Source organism: Macaca nemestrina, chromosome 3, assembly GCF_043159975.1.
Source record: "Macaca nemestrina isolate mMacNem1 chromosome 3, mMacNem.hap1, whole genome shotgun sequence".
Classification (NCBI taxonomy): domain Eukaryota; kingdom Metazoa; phylum Chordata; class Mammalia; order Primates; family Cercopithecidae; genus Macaca; species Macaca nemestrina.
In genome coordinates this window covers 58,302,420-58,321,623 of record NC_092127.1, presented here as the reverse complement: position 1 = coordinate 58,321,623, position 19,204 = coordinate 58,302,420, and the positions used below count along the sequence as shown (strand labels likewise).

General features: G+C 31.0%; 1 non-coding gene across 1 annotated transcript; it reads left to right on the top strand.

Moving 5' to 3' along the window:
• Nucleotides 1-4,656: 4,656 nt before the first annotated feature.
• Nucleotides 4,657-4,763, top strand: LOC112427480 (U6 spliceosomal RNA). The gene has a single exon (XR_003019073.2). It is a non-coding gene; the product is annotated as a U6 spliceosomal RNA (small nuclear RNA).
• The last annotated feature ends 14,441 nt before the right edge of the window (nt 4,764-19,204 follow it).

Genomic DNA, 19,204 nt, shown 5'->3' with positions numbered 1-19,204 from the left:
CCCTGCTTCACTAGAGCAAGGCACCATCACTGATTGGAAGAGAGAATGGTGCACTCTCTGAGTCCACCCTCATATCTCTTCACATGGAAATCTTGTCCTCCAGCTTTTCCTATCTCTGAAACAAGAACAGAAAATTTTCTCACATTACTCTGTTCAAGATAATTCTATGCTTCCTGAAACCAAAATATACCAGGACAACATGTTGTACCTAGCGTTCAATAATTGATAAAGTGGAGCAGAATAATCCCTGAAGATAGAGGTGTACATCCAAACTTTTGGGCTCCCTAGGCCACGTTGGAAGAAGAAAAATTGCCTTGGCTCACAAATAAAATACACTAACACTAACAATAGCTGATAAGCTAAAAAAAAAAAAAAAAAAAAAAAGAAAAGAAAAAGAAAAGAAAACCTCAACAAAATCTCATAATGTTTTTAGAAAGTTTACAAATTTGTGTTGGACTGTATTCAAAGCTGCCCTGGGCCACATGTGGCCCACTTGTTGAACAGGCTTGCTTTGAGAGGAAAAACAAACAAACAAACAAAAAACTTTCAATAATTTTTAAGAAGCATAGATCTATTAACAAATATATTAATAAATTATATTGTTACACATCCTAGACAATGTCTTTATTATTAGATTTCTAAACAATTTTAAGAATGTTCTTATTTTGGTTATTTTTACATTTACCTACAACTTAAAAGTGACACACTTGGAAATGAAAATTTAGTGAAATAATTTCAAAGTCTAATAGAAGTGGCAATGTGATGAAATGCTCTACATTAAATAAAATATTTTTTTATATTTGCAAATCTATCTTAATATCTATAGGTTGTTGAAACTATATTTTATTGAGTAATATTCTTATATATTTTGAAACATCCTATATATTTAATCTGCAGCAAAGTTTATAAAGAAAATCATAGCAATAACATATTTTATAAGAATAAAAAATCACAATTTTGAAATTTAAAATATGTTCAACATAATTATAAGAAAACAGATTTGAATAGCAACAAGATTATTTTTATTCTGGGGAATAATTTTGTATTATATAAATGGTTATAAGATTTATGAAATAAAGTATCAGTTTATTCAATATATCAATATGAGATTCAAAATTTGTGGACTATATCTCAAACATCAAGCTTAATAATGAAAGATATTTCAACTGTATATTACAATGTACTTTTGAAATTCTAAAAGAATATTGGCTGGTAAAGGTACCTGAGTAAAAATCTATTACATGCCATTTTTATAGTAATAGATTACGGGTGAGTAGTTCATTTGACAACAGCCCCAGTCATCAATATTCTGAATACGTTGTAGCAAACAAAATTGAAATGTTAGAACAAACAGTCCAATAATGTATTATTCTTTTATTTTTATTTAAAATTCAGCTTAATCAAAAAATAAAACAGCTGTCTTACATTTTCTGATAATTTGTAAAAGTATTGCAAATATTTATTTTCAAAAAAGTTACACATGGTTATACTTAGTGATTATAGTCATTAGGTTCTATTAGTTGGATTATATGCCAAGCATTGTGTCTAAAGTTTAATTCTTTACTTGAGTATTTTATTCTTAAATATTTTAGTAGGGCTTAAAAATATTTGCTGTTTAAATACCTGGTTTTATATTGTGTTTCTTGCCATGACCTTATATAGTTTATCAGATAAATCTTTCTATCTGATGCCTGAACCATGAGAGGTGAGTATAATATTAATGAGCTGTTTATCTAACCTGTTATTCGATATCCTCTATTTAAATCACCATTTAAGAAATATAATTTTAAACATAAATTTAAAATAAATTTCCCTAAGTACTAATATGTCTTATTTTCCAGTAAACTACATAGCTTCCTAAGCATAGTATTGAGAATAATAGTGAGTTAAAATTATCATTTTTTGTATCTAATTCATAACTACATAATTTTGTGGTATTTAATCAAATTATTCAACCTGATCAAGACACAATGTCTTCATCTAGAATTAATAATAGTATACATATGGTGAAGATTTGGTAAGTTTTAAATTTAAAACAGTATGTGATAGAACTCTCTAAATTTCAAATACGAATTCAAATGTTAGTAATTATCATATTTGTAATAAATTAAATGATTATGGTTTGCACCAGGCATCAATGAATTGAAGTCCAGTCAGGCTGCTTGTTTCAATCAATAAAATTTAATTGGAACATTGTCATGCCAAATTGTTTACATATTGTCTCTGATTGCTTTCTTGCTACAAAGGCAGAACTGAGTAGTTACAGCAGAGACCATGCAGCTTGCAAAACTGAAAATATTTACTCTCTGTCTGATTATGAATTAGTTTATTAACCTCTGATTTGTGCTATTAATTATGTAAATGTTTTAGTTTTTGTCATCAAGACTGCTGGACTTATAAATGCCATTAAAACAATAGTGTCTTATGAAATATTAAACCTTCATAAATTCTTATGTCCTATTTTTAAAACCTTCAATTATTACATTGATCTATAAGTGTGATTGTTTTATTACTTACAACATGTGACTCAGATATCACTGTTAATTAGCATGTATTTTATCACAAGTTCACAGATTTTTTTAAGGTTTGTTTTGTGTGTGTATTTGTGAGATTAATATAAAAAGATCATTGGTGCTTCTTTCTATTCTTATAGGCATGGATGAATGTAACCAAGTTAATAGCATATACATATATAAATATAAATGTATAAACTTATATATTTATACCTATATATCAAATGTCACATATCACATATCATTCTCAGATAGACAGATAGTTATATATGAATATTTTCATGTTTCTGCTGGGAAGTTTTAGTTAAGACTTTAATTTCTGAATTAATTAATTAATTAATTAATTTATGTATGTGCTTACCTTCTTATTTTTGTTTCCAGGGCTGAGGATGGTAGTCCCATCTTCACCTATTTTCTCTTCTTGTCTTCAGTGATACAACTGTCTTCAGGCACTCACACTGCTTCCTATGTATTAAGGCAGCATAGATATCCTATAAGGGAACTGAACATGATGGGGAAGCTGGTTGTTCACCTTCATCTAACTTTTTACAGTGTAGAAACAATGAGTTGGTGGAAAATTTTCTGCACCCTTGGTGCTGGGCAGAATGAGCGTGCGAGCGTTATGGATGTGGAAGTCCAATTCACTTACCACCTGCTCAGAGATTTTCACTTCTCTGTGACCCCACAAACTATCCTTTCTTCATTTTGAGCCCTGAGTTATTTCTGGTGATAAACTCAATGTTGTTTATTTGGTTTTGGTTTTCTTTGTGGAGAGAGAAGACAGTTTTCTTCTATGCTGCCATTTTGGAACCCTGAATTTATTTTATTAATGTTCTTCCATTTGAGTTGAGTTGTGAAAATGTTTGGAATCTCTTACTATTTTATATGCAAAGTACATCTATGTACTTTTCTATAATCAGTTTTGCTATAATCAGTTTGTGCTCTAGCACAAAATATAAGTTCTTATGTAAGACTGTGCACTGAGAAAACTAGGGGGCTTATGGAATAACGTTAAAAACTTAGAAAAACACATTTTTAAAATGCAGAATCCTAATTAAGTGTCCCAGAGTTTTACATATGATCATTTTTTAATAAATCCATAATATATAGAAAATACTTGAAGTTTACCTGTGGAAGGATTACAGGTTGTGAGTTATTCTGAAGTGATGGATGGATGATAATCTGAAATTTGATGGAGTGTTATGCTGTAAGACCATGTGACACAATGGCAGTGGTAGATGTTTAAGAGGTATGGTGTGTGTATTTGTGTCTATGTGTGTCTGTGAATTGATTTGGTTGTGAGCAATTTTCCACATTCATTTAATTTCCCACACATGAAATAATGCATAAGCAAATGTGAAATGTGCATTATTCTAAAATTGTTCATTAGTATATCAATTGCCTCAGAATAAATTTGTATTTATAAGCAAATGTTACAGCAGAGCTTAATACACATGGAGACCATTTCTCAATCTTTTCTTCTTTGTTTATGCTAGTAAACTGTGATACATCATACAGACATGAACATCTTTCTTCTTTACTTAAGCCTACAGTCTGGAAAAATTCCAAGGCAGGATGTCCCAGATTGCCTTATCCAAAGTCTTTACTTCCATACTATCCAGCAACTAAATAGTCTCCTAAGCAGAATAAATCCCTTTGCCCAAAATGAAAAATAATGAGAATTTAAAAAGCCATAATAGCAAGTCTTTGAGAGGACCCAGTCTGTAAGATCACAATTTTCGTAGCTAAACAAAATAAATCTGTTAGATTCCAGTTTCATTGATTTTTCTCTATGATCACATATTATTTGTTATTTCTCTATATCTATAAATATTTATTTGGTAGAATAGTAATTACAAAGTTAAGTGGTGTATTAAAATTATATATTGTATTTGCTACAAAAATAAACATTAATTTACAAAATTATATTGACATAAAAATATACTGTATCAGCATTCTTACAAAACTCATAAAGTTTGTTTTAAAAAAAATCTTGTCCACACTGTGCCCTCTGTTACACAATTTGGTGAAAATAAATTTCTGGAATGTTTAGAAAAATTTCTCATATCCCCAATGTTAGCCTCACATTTGTTCTTCCCAAATCAAATTTAGAGAATGAAATGATGAATAAAGAATCAAAGTTGTGCTCACTTTGGCAGCACATATAATAATATTGGAATGATACAGAGAAGACTAGCACGGCTCCTGTACAAGGATGACACGTAAATTCATGAAGCATTCCATATTTTTACACCAATAGACAAGCAGAGAGCTAAATTACGAATGAAATCCCATTCACAATTGCTAAAAAGAGAATAATATACCTAGGAATACAGCTAACAAGGAAAGTAATGGGCCTGTTTAAAGAGAATACAAATCACTGCTCAAGGAAATAAGAGAGGACATAAACAAATGGAAAAACATTTCATGCTCATGGATAGGAAGAATCAATATAGTGAAAACGGCCATACTGTCCAATGTAATAATAGATACAATGCTATTCCCATTAAACTACCATTGACATTCTTCACAGAATTAGAAAAATCTAATTTAATATTCATATGAAACCAAAAAAGAGTCTGTGCAGCCAAGAACATCCTAAGCAAAAAGAACAAAGCTGGAGACACCATGCTACCCAACTTCAAACTATGCTAAAAAGCTATGGTAACCAAAGCAACATGGTACTGGTACAAAAACAGACACATAGATCAATGGAACATAATAGAGATCTCAGAAATGAGAACAAGCACCTACAACCATCTGATCTTCAACAAACCTGACAAAAACAAGCAATGGAAAAAGGATCCCTGATTTAATAAATGGTATTGGGAAAACTGGTTAGCTGTATGCAGAAAATTGAAACTGGACCCCCTTCCTTACACCTTATGCAAACATTAGTTCAAGATGGATTAAAGACTTAAATGTAAAACCCAAAACTGTAAAAACCATATAAGAAAATTGAGGCAATACCATTCAGGACATAAGTACAAGCAAAGATTTCATGAAGAAAACACCAAAAACAATTGCAACGAAAGCAAAAATTGATATATGGGATCTAATTAAGCTTAAGAGGTTCAGCACAGCAAAAGAAATTATCATCAGAGTGAGCAGACAACCTACAGAATGGAAGAAAATTTTTGCAATCTATGCATCTAACCAAGGTCTATTATCTAGAATCTACAAGGAACTTAAACAAATTTAAAAGAAAAAAAAATCCCATTAAGAAGTGGGCAAAATACATGAACAGGCACTTTACAAATGAAGACATTTATGTGGCCAAAAACCATATGAAAAAAAAAAAACTTAACCTCACTGATCATTAGAGAAATGCAAATCAAAACCACAATGAAATACCATCTCATGCCAGTCGGAATAGCAATTACTAAAAAGTCAAGAAACAACAGATGCTGGCAAGTCTGTGAAGAAATAGGAACACTTTTACACTGTCGATGGGAATGTAAATTAGTTCAACCGTTGTGTAAGAAAACAGTGTGGTGATTTCTCAAAGACCTAGAACCAGAAATACCATTTGACCCAGCAATCGCATTACTGGGTATATAACCAAAGAAATATAAATTATTTTACTATAAAGAAGCATACATGTATATGGTCATTGTGGCACAATTCACAATAGCAAAGACACAGAATCAACCCAAATGTCCATCAATGAGAGACTGAATAAAGAAAATGTGGTTTATATACACCATGGAATGCTATGCAGCATAAAAAACAATGGCATCATGTCTTTTGCAGGCATGTGAATGGAGCTGGAAGCCATTATCCTCAGCAAACTAACACAGAAACAGAAAACCAAGCACAACATTTTTCTCACTTATAAGTGGGAGCTGAACAATGAGAACACATGGACACAGGAAGGGGAACAACATACACTGGGTCCTGTCGGTGGTGAGGGCAGGCAGGGGGAGGGAGAGCATCAGGATAAATAGCTAATGCCCTTGCAGAACTTAGTACCTCAGAGACGGCTTGACAGGTGCAGCAATTCACCATAGCACACGTTTACCTTTGTAACAAACTTGCACATCCTGCATATGTATCCCAGAATGTAAAATAAAAAGAAATATTAAAAAAAATCAAAGTTATTGATTTTAATAAAAATGTGTCTACTAGCTTAAATCAGTTCTCACTTGGAGTTATTATAAATAAAAATAAATATTTGGAAGACAAACTAATCCAAGTTCCACTTGACTTAGAGCCTTTCCTTCGAAGGTTATCTTTTGCATTAAAAACAACATTAATGAATTTTCTTTGTAGACTAAAAGGCTTGAAGAATCAGTGGGTACTTATTAGACATGGAGCCTTTTCCAAGACAACTGTCCAAGTTATCTAGGTTTCATGTTCTGCATCACATTTACCTCCTCATAGTGATTAACAGATAAATATATAACCATATATAACATATATTATCATATATACAATATATATAACCGTATATATTACCATGGTATATATATATGCATATATAACATATATAGTATATATTTTATATATGTATGTATATATAGTATGCACCATATATAGTATACATACCATATATAGTATATAGTACATACCATACATATAGTATATATACATATTATTATATACCATATATACACCATATATATGGTAAACTACAAAACATAACTAGTTTACGTGAACAAGTAGATCGATAGGAAGTACAAAAATAAAAATAATTTACTCAAGCATATCTGTTTATGACAAACATGGCATTACATAGAAAAGAAGATATTTGCAATGTTGCTGAGTCATCTGAGTTTCCATTAGTGTGAAAAAAGAAAACAAATTATATATATATAATATACCATATATCATATGATACATAATAATATATAATATGTGTCAATATATTATATATAACTATATATCTCTCTCTAGGTGTGTATATGTATATATACATATATAGTACATACCATATATAGTATATATAGATATAGATGTATATATACATATATGGTATATATAGATATAGATGTATATATACATATATAGTACATATAAAATATATATAGTATATACCACATATATAGATATATATATGGTAATCACTATGAGGAGGTAAATGTATATATGAGAGACTTTGCAGACACCTTAAATTTGAACTGCAGAATTGTGAATTTTTCTAAAGAAATACATAATGCTGTGTTATCTTTTTTATTTCTACTATCCAACCAAATAGTTACTGCAATCTTTTAATGTGTATGAGTCAAAGTCTACTTATAAATATCACTATATAATTAAACAGATTTTATTTAAAGACATAGGAACAAAGAATATTCAATGACATGACATGTAAAGAAATGGTCAACTAAAGAAAGTGCCGGTTGGGCACGGTGGCTCATGCCTATAATCCCAGCACTTTGGGAGGCCGAGGCGGGTGAATCACGAGGTCAGGAGATCGAGACCATTCTGGCTAAAATGGTGAAACCTGTTTCTACTAAAAATACAAAAAATTGGCCAAGCGTGGTGGCGGGCTTCTGTAGTCCTAGCTACTGGTGAGGCTGAGGCAGGAGAATGGTGTGAACCCAGGAGGCGGAGCTTGCAGTGAGCCGAGATAGCGCCACTGCACTCCAGCCTGGGCGACAGAGAGACTCCATCTCAAAAACAAACAAACAAACAAACAAAAAAGTGCCATTTGATTATTTTTGTAATCAAATGGAAAAAGGTAATAAAGTGGCTTTTTCTTTAGTGCATTCTTCACTCTAATTAAAAAATATCCATAGCATTTTCTCCCAACATATTTAAATCATAAGACTTTTTAAAATATGTTCTACATACTAATTACACATTAAGATTAAAAATTTCAATACTTCCATAAGAAATGTTTTTATTATAAGTAATATCAAATATGTAAATTGCTGGAAAATATAGCTAAACTACAAAGCTGCAAAACAGCTTATCTCTTAATATAGAGTTATAACTAGACATTCAATTATACATACACTAAAATATTTTATGATCATTTAGTAAATGAGAAAGTAATTATTTTAATTGTACTCTGAGATGTCTTTGCAAATTATAATATCTGCATTACATACTAAAATTAATATTCGTTCCAAATCATTTGGCAAATTACAAATTCAAAGACTTTTACTTGTCTAACCATATACCTGATTGGAAGATTATTCTATGCATATTTACTTTCTATAAACAAACTAGAAAATAATACTCACGACTTATAGGGATATAGCCACTGTCTGCCAATAAAATGTTAACTCAGAAACAAGGATTTGCAGTTTAGGAGTGCTAAAGAACATAAAAATTTATATGTATTCATTTGCTGAATAATACCAAGCGGTAAACAATTTGCCGTAACTTCAAACTCAACATAATTAGTTACTCACTGTGTTAAGTTCTGAACATTGTATGAGTAGAAAACATTTGAAAATTACCACTAGGAAATTTGGAACATCAACTGACTTTTAGTTTCCATAGATTTCTATTAATAGTAGTAAGTTATGAAATCTGGCATATTTTAATCAGTTAGAGTTTTATGGGTTGATACCCAGATGAAATTAATAGTAAGGACTCTTGAATATTAAAAGTGGTTTATCACTAATACTTGAAGAACAGAGAAATTCATAGATAATTTGTTGCTTGGGGAGTAATCATATAATTTTAGTCCACACAGGAATACTTTTGAGAGGGAAAGGGATTATTATTAATTCTTGTGATGGAAAATAGGCATAGTCTGTATAGTCCTGGATCAAATAGAATATAATGTCTTACTTTCTACTTGCCATTTGAGGAGTGCTCAGCAAGAAGCCTCATAAACCACTATTCTCCGTATCGTCAAGAATTACCTTATGTAGTCATCCATAACAATTACAGTTTGATCCCATCTTTAAACATTTTTTCCTGAGCCACTTTCAGGATGAAATGAGATTAATGTTACTGTTAAGATAGCATTTAGACAAAATGATGCTTATTATTGATTATTGCCATTTAGTTGTGAGTCATTAAAGTATTTTTTTCCAAGTGTTAAGACTTCTTCAGTTAATTTGCTCTCTGTTTCTGGTTTCTATCTAATTCTCTCTTCTAGTAGTGTTTTCTGCAATAATTATTGTGGCCATTTTACTAGAAACATAAATGCATTTTATCTAATACAAGACTGATGGGAAAAACAAATTCTTCTGTGGATTGCCCTTTTTGTTATGCTCTTTGTCTAATTAATTATAATAAATTCTATTTTGGAGAGATAACAAATTAGCAGCTCTCCTGAACAAATCACTTCTCATAAAATGAATGAATTGGGTTTCCCTGTATATTTTTTATTTGATGGCATAACATATTTATTTGAGTTAAAGTCAGCCTTTTAAACAATTTATTTAACTTGTATGAGTGACCGGTTACACAAATGTATATACATGTAAGTTTTATGTAGGGAAAAGACTAACACACAGAAGTGTATAACTGTACAGCTTAATAAATTGCAAAAAGTGAAACATTACACAGATGAAGAAGGAGTTATACCAGATCCCCCAAATCCAGCTCATACTCATACCCTAAGAGTATCTCTACTCTCCAACGGAAATTACTATTCTGACTTCTAAACACATACATAAAACATTGCCTTAAAATTTATTTTTATGTAAATTAAATTGTACAGCATATTTCCTTCAGCTTTTTAAAAAATGAAACTAACATTATACCTTGGTAATTCGTAGTGTTATATAGTTTGTTTTTTAATTAAGCTATCTTGACCCTCATTTGAAGTCCTAGCTAAAGAGCAGCCCTTTCCCCTTCTTGAGCAGCCGATGAAGTCCACACTCTGTTTCCTCTATTAGATTCTCCAACTCTGGGAATGTATGCACCTTAATCATCCCAGGGCCAGGTAGCAGGCAGCTAAGGACAAACCAAAGCTCCAGAACCCACTGAAATTATTTCTATTAGATAATCCACAGGGACCCCGCCAAACCCAGCTAGCCCTAGCCATTTGAGGTACATGAGCTGTTTATACAGCTCAGATCCAGTTTACTGTCACTGTGTCCCCCAGTGCAACCTCTGAGATGCTCTGCCTTGTAGCCTTCTCACATTCAGAATTGTAATTAATAAAAGGTCTGCCTTTCATCTATCCCAGTGTTACTGTGTTACATCTCACCTTCCAAATAATCTTTAGGTATTATAAAACACTCTAGTTACATGTAGATAAAGTTTAATCTTTCTCACACAGTATTGTATTTTAAGAATGTGCTAAAATTTACTTATAATAGTGATGAATGATTTGGTTGTTTTTATCTGAGGCAACTAAAAATAATTCTACTGAGCACATGACTGTACAGAAAATTTTGAGACATATGTTCGTATAAGGCAATAAGGTTGTTATATTATATCATCTTAAGTAGTAAACTTGCTACACATTTTCCCAAGAGAGTTTTTTTTTTTTTTTTTTGAGACGGAGTCTCACGCTGTTGCCCAGGCTGGAGTGCAGTGGCGCGATCTCGGCTCACTGCAAGCTCCGCCTCCCGGGTTCCCGCCATTCTCCTGCCTCAGCCTCCTGAGTAGCTGGGACTACAGGCGAGAGTTTTTAAACAATTGTTACTCACATAAGCTGATGATAGCTGTTATTGCTTCAGGTCACTTTGTATTCATAATTTCATCAATTCTCAGGGGACTACGTATTAATGTCTCACACTGGTTTCAATTTACATTTCTATGATGACTAATGCAAGTGTTCCCCTTTCTTGCCTTCATATTATATTAGATATTATTTATGAAGTGCTATTTCAAGTCTGTCGACCACTTTTCTATTGATTGTCTTCTTATTTTCTTGTAGTTATTTTTGTGTGAACATGTAGCCCTTTCTTGGGTATAAGTATCACAATTATGGACTCACCCTCCATGGCTTGCCCTTCCCTTTTCATTCCTGCATTAATACTTATAAATGAACAAAAATTCTTCATTTTAATGTAGGTCAATTTGTCATTCTTTGTTTATAGCTTGCCTTTAGAGTTTTGTTTTAAAGAAGTATTTTACTTCATTAAAGTCATGAAAATATTCTCACATGTTATCTTCTAGAAACTTTATAATTTTAATTTTCACACTCCGGTCTTTGGACTATATGAAATTGGTTTGCATTTATTATACCATACAAAAAAGAGTATAATTTGTTTTCTGTTTTCACACTTGTGGAAACTCAAATGACTCAACATTATTGAAAATATCTTCTTTTCTCTTTTATGTAATGACATGTTTGTCATAAAACAAATATGCTTGTGTAAATGAAAATATCTTCTCTTTTATGTAATGACATGTTTGTCATAAAACAAATATGCTTGTGTAAATTGTTTATTTTGGAACTTCCTATGTTCTAGTTGTTTATGTCAATATTATATTTTAATAACAATAATTTATAATATGTCTTGAGCTCCAGTAACGTAAACACATCAATGTTCTGCTTTATGTTTCTCTTTTTGTCTTTAGTTGTTTCTATTTAAAAATAACAAATAGACATCAATTTATGCAAACATACTATTGATATTTTTATTGATATTTTTCAATTAATAGATCAATTTGGAAAGATTTGACATCTTTACAACATTGAATATTAAAATAAATTACTGATATTCAACATTTTATGATGCATTAAATTATGTTATATAATTCAACTTAATATTTTCATATATTTGAAATAAAATAATTTAATTTATCACACTGATGGTCTATGGCCTTCTGCATAGAGAACTCACATATTTTGCTAAGTTTTTCTTAGATAATTGATGTTTTATGATTTTATTTTAAGGTCATATATATTTTTAAGTTTAAATTTGTTACTGATGTGTATACATGTACAGATGGTCTCCAACTTATGAAAGTTTAACTTACAATTTTTCAACCTTATAATGGTGCAGAAGCAATACATAGTCAATACTATACTTTGAGTACCTTTATAACCATTCTGTTTTTCACTTTCAGTAGAGTATTCAATAAATTACATGAGATATGCAACATTATATTATCAAATAGGCTTGGTTCCAGAGTAGGCTAAGGTAAGTGTTCTGAGCATGATTAAGGGAGGGCAGTCTAATCTTCTGGAGGTTAGCTATATTTAATGCATTTTTTACTTAATATATTTTTCACTTAATGATGGCTTTTTCAGGACATAATGCCATCATAATTTCAGGAGCATCTCTAATTGAATCGTCTGTGTTGGTCTTGTATCCTGCAATGTGCTCATTTTCCTTTTGAAATATTTTAATTACCTGTAGAGGCACCTGTAGATCCTTTTGAAATATTTTAATTACATTTAATTACATGTAAGAAAATGTAGTCTGGAAATAATGACAGTTTTAATTTTTTCTACCAATCAGCACATATTTTTCCTTGCCTTTTTACACTATCTATCTATGACCTCCAGGTCAAAATTGAATAGAAATGTTGACACTGGCCATCCTAGTCCACTGGAAAAGCTTTTACAATTTTTAACATGAATATGTTTTTTAGTGTAAGACTTTCTGTAGATATCCTTTATCAAATGGATATTGAATGTTATAAAATAATTTTCTTTATAAACTGAATTAAACATTACTGTTTACCTTGTTCTTCTAATTCGTTGAATTACATTATTTTAAATAAAATACCACATGCATTTCTGGAATAAACTCAAGTCGGTTAGAATGCATTATTCTTTTCTACATTACTAGATTATTGTTAGGTTGTTTGATACTCTTTCATGAGAATTTACATTGAGATTTGTGGTGTTACATTATATTTTGTGCTGTCTGTCATATTTTAGAATCTATGTTATACTGGCCTCATAAAACATTTTCAGAAATATTTTCTTTTTTTTCTGGATAAGTAGATAAAAATACTGTTGTTTTTCCTTGCTTAAATTTTTAAGGAAAGACGGTATCCATTACTAACTTCTAGACTTCAATTTTGACTCCTTTTTAAGTTATAGGATACTACCTACATTTCACATTTTCTATAGGTTCTTGTGACAGTTGTGATAGATCATGTTTATCCAAGATTTGATAAGTATGTTCAGTTTATCAAGTGTGAAGTTTTTCGGCAGATATATTGTCCTGTATTCTTTTTAATATATGAAAATTTTCCTTTTGTACTCATGATACTAATTATATGTCCTATCTTTCTTTTTATATCTAGTAAATTTTTTGTGTGTTTTATCAATTTTATTCGTTTTCAAAAAGTTAAATTTTATAATTTTGTACATTTTATTGCATGTGTTTTCTATTTTACCAATTTCTGCTCTTAGCTTTATTGTCTTAGTTCATTTTCTCACACAGTAAATTAAGAATCCTAGTAGAAAATACCTCTTAAATGATTTTTTTCTTTCTCATCTCTCTGTACAGAATTTGTCACTTGTCTTCTTAATTTTATTATCCACACTGTTTTCAAAGTGTACTTGTAATAAAAATTCAATCATGCATGTATTACTCTATTCAAATCATTTGATAGTTCTTTATTGTCTATTGATTTTTTTTTTAGCATGGCATACTAGATCTTGAACTATGCCTTAACCGTCTAACATACTTTTTACATCATTAGCCTTGTCTAACTACTTAACATTAGTAACTTACACTAGTTACTTATCATTATTTTAAATGTTTTCTTGCTTTTGACATATCTGAAAAGCACTTTCCTTATACCTGGGATAATACAAACATTTCCTATTACTTTTGAGTCTTGGCCTCCCCTGACTTATTCAGAGTACCCAACACCAGGCTTTTGTAGAACCCTACAGATAAATATAATTGTAGTACTAATACACTGTGCATGAATTTTTGATTTTCTTGTCCGAATTTCCCAGTAGAGACTGATTTTACTTATCTCTCTGCCATGATTTGAATGCGTCCGCTCCTGAATTCAAGTGTTGCCAATTGATAGCATTAGGAGGTGTTGTTTTTGAGAGGTTATTAGGCAATGTGGACTCCTCCTCTCCTAGACTGGATAAAGGTCCTAAAAAAGAAAGAGGCTTCCTGCAGCATTCAGCAATCTTGCTCTCTCCCTTTTCTGCCTTCAGCCAAGTGAGGACACAGCATTTCTCCCATTTGGAAGATGGGACACCAAACCTGCCCATGGCATGATCCCGGACTTCCCAGCCTCTAGAACTGTGAAAAAAATAAATTTATGTTCTTTATAAGTTTCTCAGTCTCCAATATTTTGTTGTAGCAACACAAATGGACTAAGAAATTATTCTCAGCTCTTAAAAGAATCAGGGAGATAAGTCAGGCTCCTCAAATTTTTTTTAGGTGAATGACTTGGTAAATGAATACATTTTTAGAATTTGAATACATAAAATACTGCCATTATTTTTATATTGTTTTCCAGAATTCATTAAAATATTATTTTTGATATTTTATGATACTCAGTCGATTCATATTTAATATACTTTTAAAAGAGGGTGAAAATTTCAAATTTTTAAAATATTTTTTTGGAGATTAAATTTTAAATTGACTATTTCCTGAAGATACACAAAAATATATTTTTACTCTTGGAGTGAACAATCCTCAAACTAATCTATGTGGCTTTTTTTTTTTTTTTAATTTTTGTGAAAGATTTATCTTATTGGTGGAGTCCATATTTACAGTGATTTTAGAATTATCTCACTTTTAAACTCTTATTTTTACTGTATATACTCATAAGAGGGGCTTGTGGCCAGTCAAGCTTTCAGGAAAAATATATGTCCCTAAATATTATAGACAGTATGATAGATAATGAATTATATTATTATTATTATTATTTATTTTATTCAAAAGGCTCAATTCACTGAAGATTTGTCTTAGAATTAATTTATAAAATTAATTTTTTAAATGTAAAACTAGAATATGGGTTATAAAAAGCCAAGAAACTATGTAAACTCTAAGAAATAGCAAATATTTTAGTAATAATTTCAATCACTTATAAGTTATATACTAATGACTGTTCAGTAATGCAACAAAATATCATATGAGCTAAATTTACTAGTTTAGACATTTATTTTCCCCTAGTGTTTTTTTCTGGTATAAGGGTGTGCGTGTGTGTATGTGTGAGTGTGTGTGTGTGTAGGTATAGGTATTTATGTATATATAAAAATACACACACACACACACACACACACACGTATATATATTGCTCTAAGAACCCAAATAATCTTCAGTTTACTGACTTACCGTCCATAATATTTCAGATAAACACATCCAGGAATACACATCAGCCTCTTTTTTTAACTGAAACTGTAATTACATGATGTCATCTTTTTAGCAAAAAGCTTCTGTTTAAGTGCACTGTCTGATTATCTGTGTTCCATTATAGATTAAATATTATGTCCCATCACAAGAGCAACAATAATTCATTCAAGCTGTTTTTACTTTTTTCATTATATTATGTGCATTTTCCATTCTCACTGTCCATTTCATTTTTATTCCAATATAATGATATTGAATAATCAATAGTAGTCAGGATTTAAATCAAAAGCTTTATTTTAAAAAGTATACAATATGTTGACCCTTTTAATTTTGAATCCAACTCTATCTCTAATCTTTTTTACAAAATGAAAAGAGCAGAAAGAAGTAAAGAAACCAGACTATCATTTAACTGGTATAAACACAAATAGGTTTTAAAAGTACAGAAACGCCAAAGGTTAAAAAAATTAAATCAGAATATACATTTCTGCTTGCATGTAAGTGTTCTACTGCAATGAATTTGCTTTGGAACTTTTTCTTCCATTGCTTCAATATAACTTATATGTGGTCATAAATTATTATCTTCCTTTTCCAGTCCTCTATCGAAGAAAACATTTGATGTCTCTTCTCTCAGATTACATAATTTCATTTTGTCCTCGGTTATTCATATCACCTCAAAGATTGAGGTCAAGTTTATCTCTTTTCCTTATGGATAAATAAGGCCTTACTGATACTGTATTTGGTTTTGGATTACTGCAAAGACAGCTGCATAGAATAGTAAATAATACATTAAACTAAAAATTATAATTAGAACAATTTTGCAGCAATTCTTTCAACAGTTATCTACTCACACGTAGATATAGTATGAATGTTCTCTGTAAACTTAACCATAGCCAAAGTTAGTTTAATAATTCCAAGTCTTGTGATATTGTTAAATTAAAGTTTTTTAAAGCTTTACTTGTATTTACTAACATTTTAAATTCTTTGTAACTTACTAATTTATACTTTGATGTTATTAGCAGAGTGTGGTAAAAAGGTTTTGCACTTGAGTTTGCAAGTTCAAGAGCTCGATAGCAATTCAAGATCCTTCCCTACTAAAAATTTGATTTGAGGCAAGTCACTTAAATTTTAAAATCACAATTTCTTCAGCCATAAAAGAAAGTTGGGGCCGGGCGCGGTGGCTCAAGCCTGTAATCCCAGCACTTTGGGAGGCCGAGACGGGTGGATCACGAGGTCAGGAGATCGAGACCATCCTGGCTAACACAGTGAAACCCCGTCTCTACTAAAAAATACAAAAAAACTAGCCGGGCGAGGTGGCGGGCGCCTGTAGTCCCAGCTACTCGGGAGGCTGAGGCAGGAGAATGGCCTGAACCCGGGAGGCGGAGCTTGCAGTGAGCTGAGATCCGGCCACTGCACTCCAGCAAGGGGGACAGAGTGAGACTCCGTCTCAAAAAAAAAAAAAAAAAAAAAAAAAAAAAAAAAAAAAAAAAAAAAAAAAAAAAGAAAGTTGGGATATGGAATTTTTGTTAATTCTCTGAACAATTTTATTGACTATAGAATCCTCTGGTATCAGAGGATTGATGTTGAACAGTCTTATTAACATTAATAGGACAATTGGGTATATTACAATTAAACTCAATTTTGACACTAACTGCACAGAGTGACTGCAGATCCTACCAAGTTAAGGGTAAAGTTCTTCATAAGACTGCCATTACTTCAAACACCAGTCACAAGTCTTGGAGGTCATCTGTACTACTGAATGACCAACCATAAATCTGGAGTTTATCACAATCTGCTCAGGTTTGGCAATTTGCTAGAATGACTTGTAGAATCTGACAAAAGCGCTATACTTATAATTGTAGCTTTATTATAAAGGATACATATTAGGAACAGCACATGAAGAGACACATGGAGAAGACTTTCAGAAGGTGGGAGTGGAGCTTCTATGTCCTACCCTCATAGAATCCAGGTAAGTTATCACCTGGTGTTTGTGTATATAGGTATTTGTGTATATAGGTATCAGTGTGTTTGCCAACCACAAGGGTCTACTAAGCCTCAGTGTTCAAAGTTTTTATGAAATTTTCACTAGATAGGTATGCTTAGTGGAATTATTGGCCACATGATTGAACTGAAGCTCCAGCCTGGAAGGTTGGGATGGCCCAAAGTTCCAACCAAGTAATAACATGATTGATATTTCTTGTGTCCATCCCTGATGATGAAGCTATCGAATAGTTCATATTAAGTTACCTCATTAACATAATAAAGGCATTTTTATCACCCGGGGTCTTCCAAGTATTTTGAAAACTTACCAGGAACTAGGGACAATTGTAAATATATACATTTTTACAATAGGTTCCTATAAAACTTGATATCCACAAACTTTGTAAATATATTTCTAACTATATAACTATAGGTCTATAAAAGGCTCTTCAAACTTTTTTCTCTTTGGGTTAATTTAGGTAATAAATTTGTTTGAGAACTTGTGTTTATTTCATGTTTGTTTATATTGTTCTCAAATAGTTGAAAAATTTAATCACTGAATTACTTTTAAAACTGTACTGACTCTATAGATATGCCCGTTTCAATTCTAGTATTATTTATAGGTCCTCCTCTCTTTTTAATGTACTTTATGGGTGAAAAATATATTATATTATACCTTTTAGAGAACCATGTTTCACTTCATTTGATGCTCTAAGTCTTTATTGTCGATTTCATACTTTTCTGGCTCATTTTTACTCACACTTCTTAAAGATGTTGAAATGATATTTCTTTCTTTTCTAACTTCTTACATTAAACACAGGTCTTTGATTTCCAGCTTTTTTCTAATATTTGTAAATATGTTTAAATTTTCAATAAACTTTTGCATTTGAATTATTATTTGGTTTTGATATGTATCATTTTAAATAGTGGTCAGTTATAATTCTTTTAAATCCCAAATAATTTCTTCTTTGACAGTCTCATTATTTAAAAACATGACTTTGTGCTTCTAAATGAGGACGCTTTTTTATTTTTGAATATATATGTATATATATATGTACATATATATACACACACACACAATTGATAGTGAAATTTGTAATCTCTGTGACACACAATAATTTAATATAACAATTACAATTATTACTGATAACATATACTAGGTTATATCAGAATTATAGGAGTTTTACACAATTTTGGGAGATATACCAGCACATTTACACAAATATAGCCCAAAGAAAGCCAAACATCATTTCATATATGATAATGCTTCTTATATAATGTTTATACCAAATAAGCCAAACACATCATTTTTGGACTTCAAGGGACCTAATATCTAAAAGATCAATTAGGTCAGAAAAATACATACTTTATAATTTGATTTTGGAAAGTTCATCAAATATCAAAGGCTTAAAACACTGGATATCACCAAATAAATGGGTTCACAAGGTATTCATTTATCCAAAGTGGTAACTCAAAACTTTTAAAAGCAAAAACGTTTACTCTGAAGAGACTTAGCTTTCCAAATAAGACCCAATGATGATAGCATGAGGCCAACTGAATATATCTCTT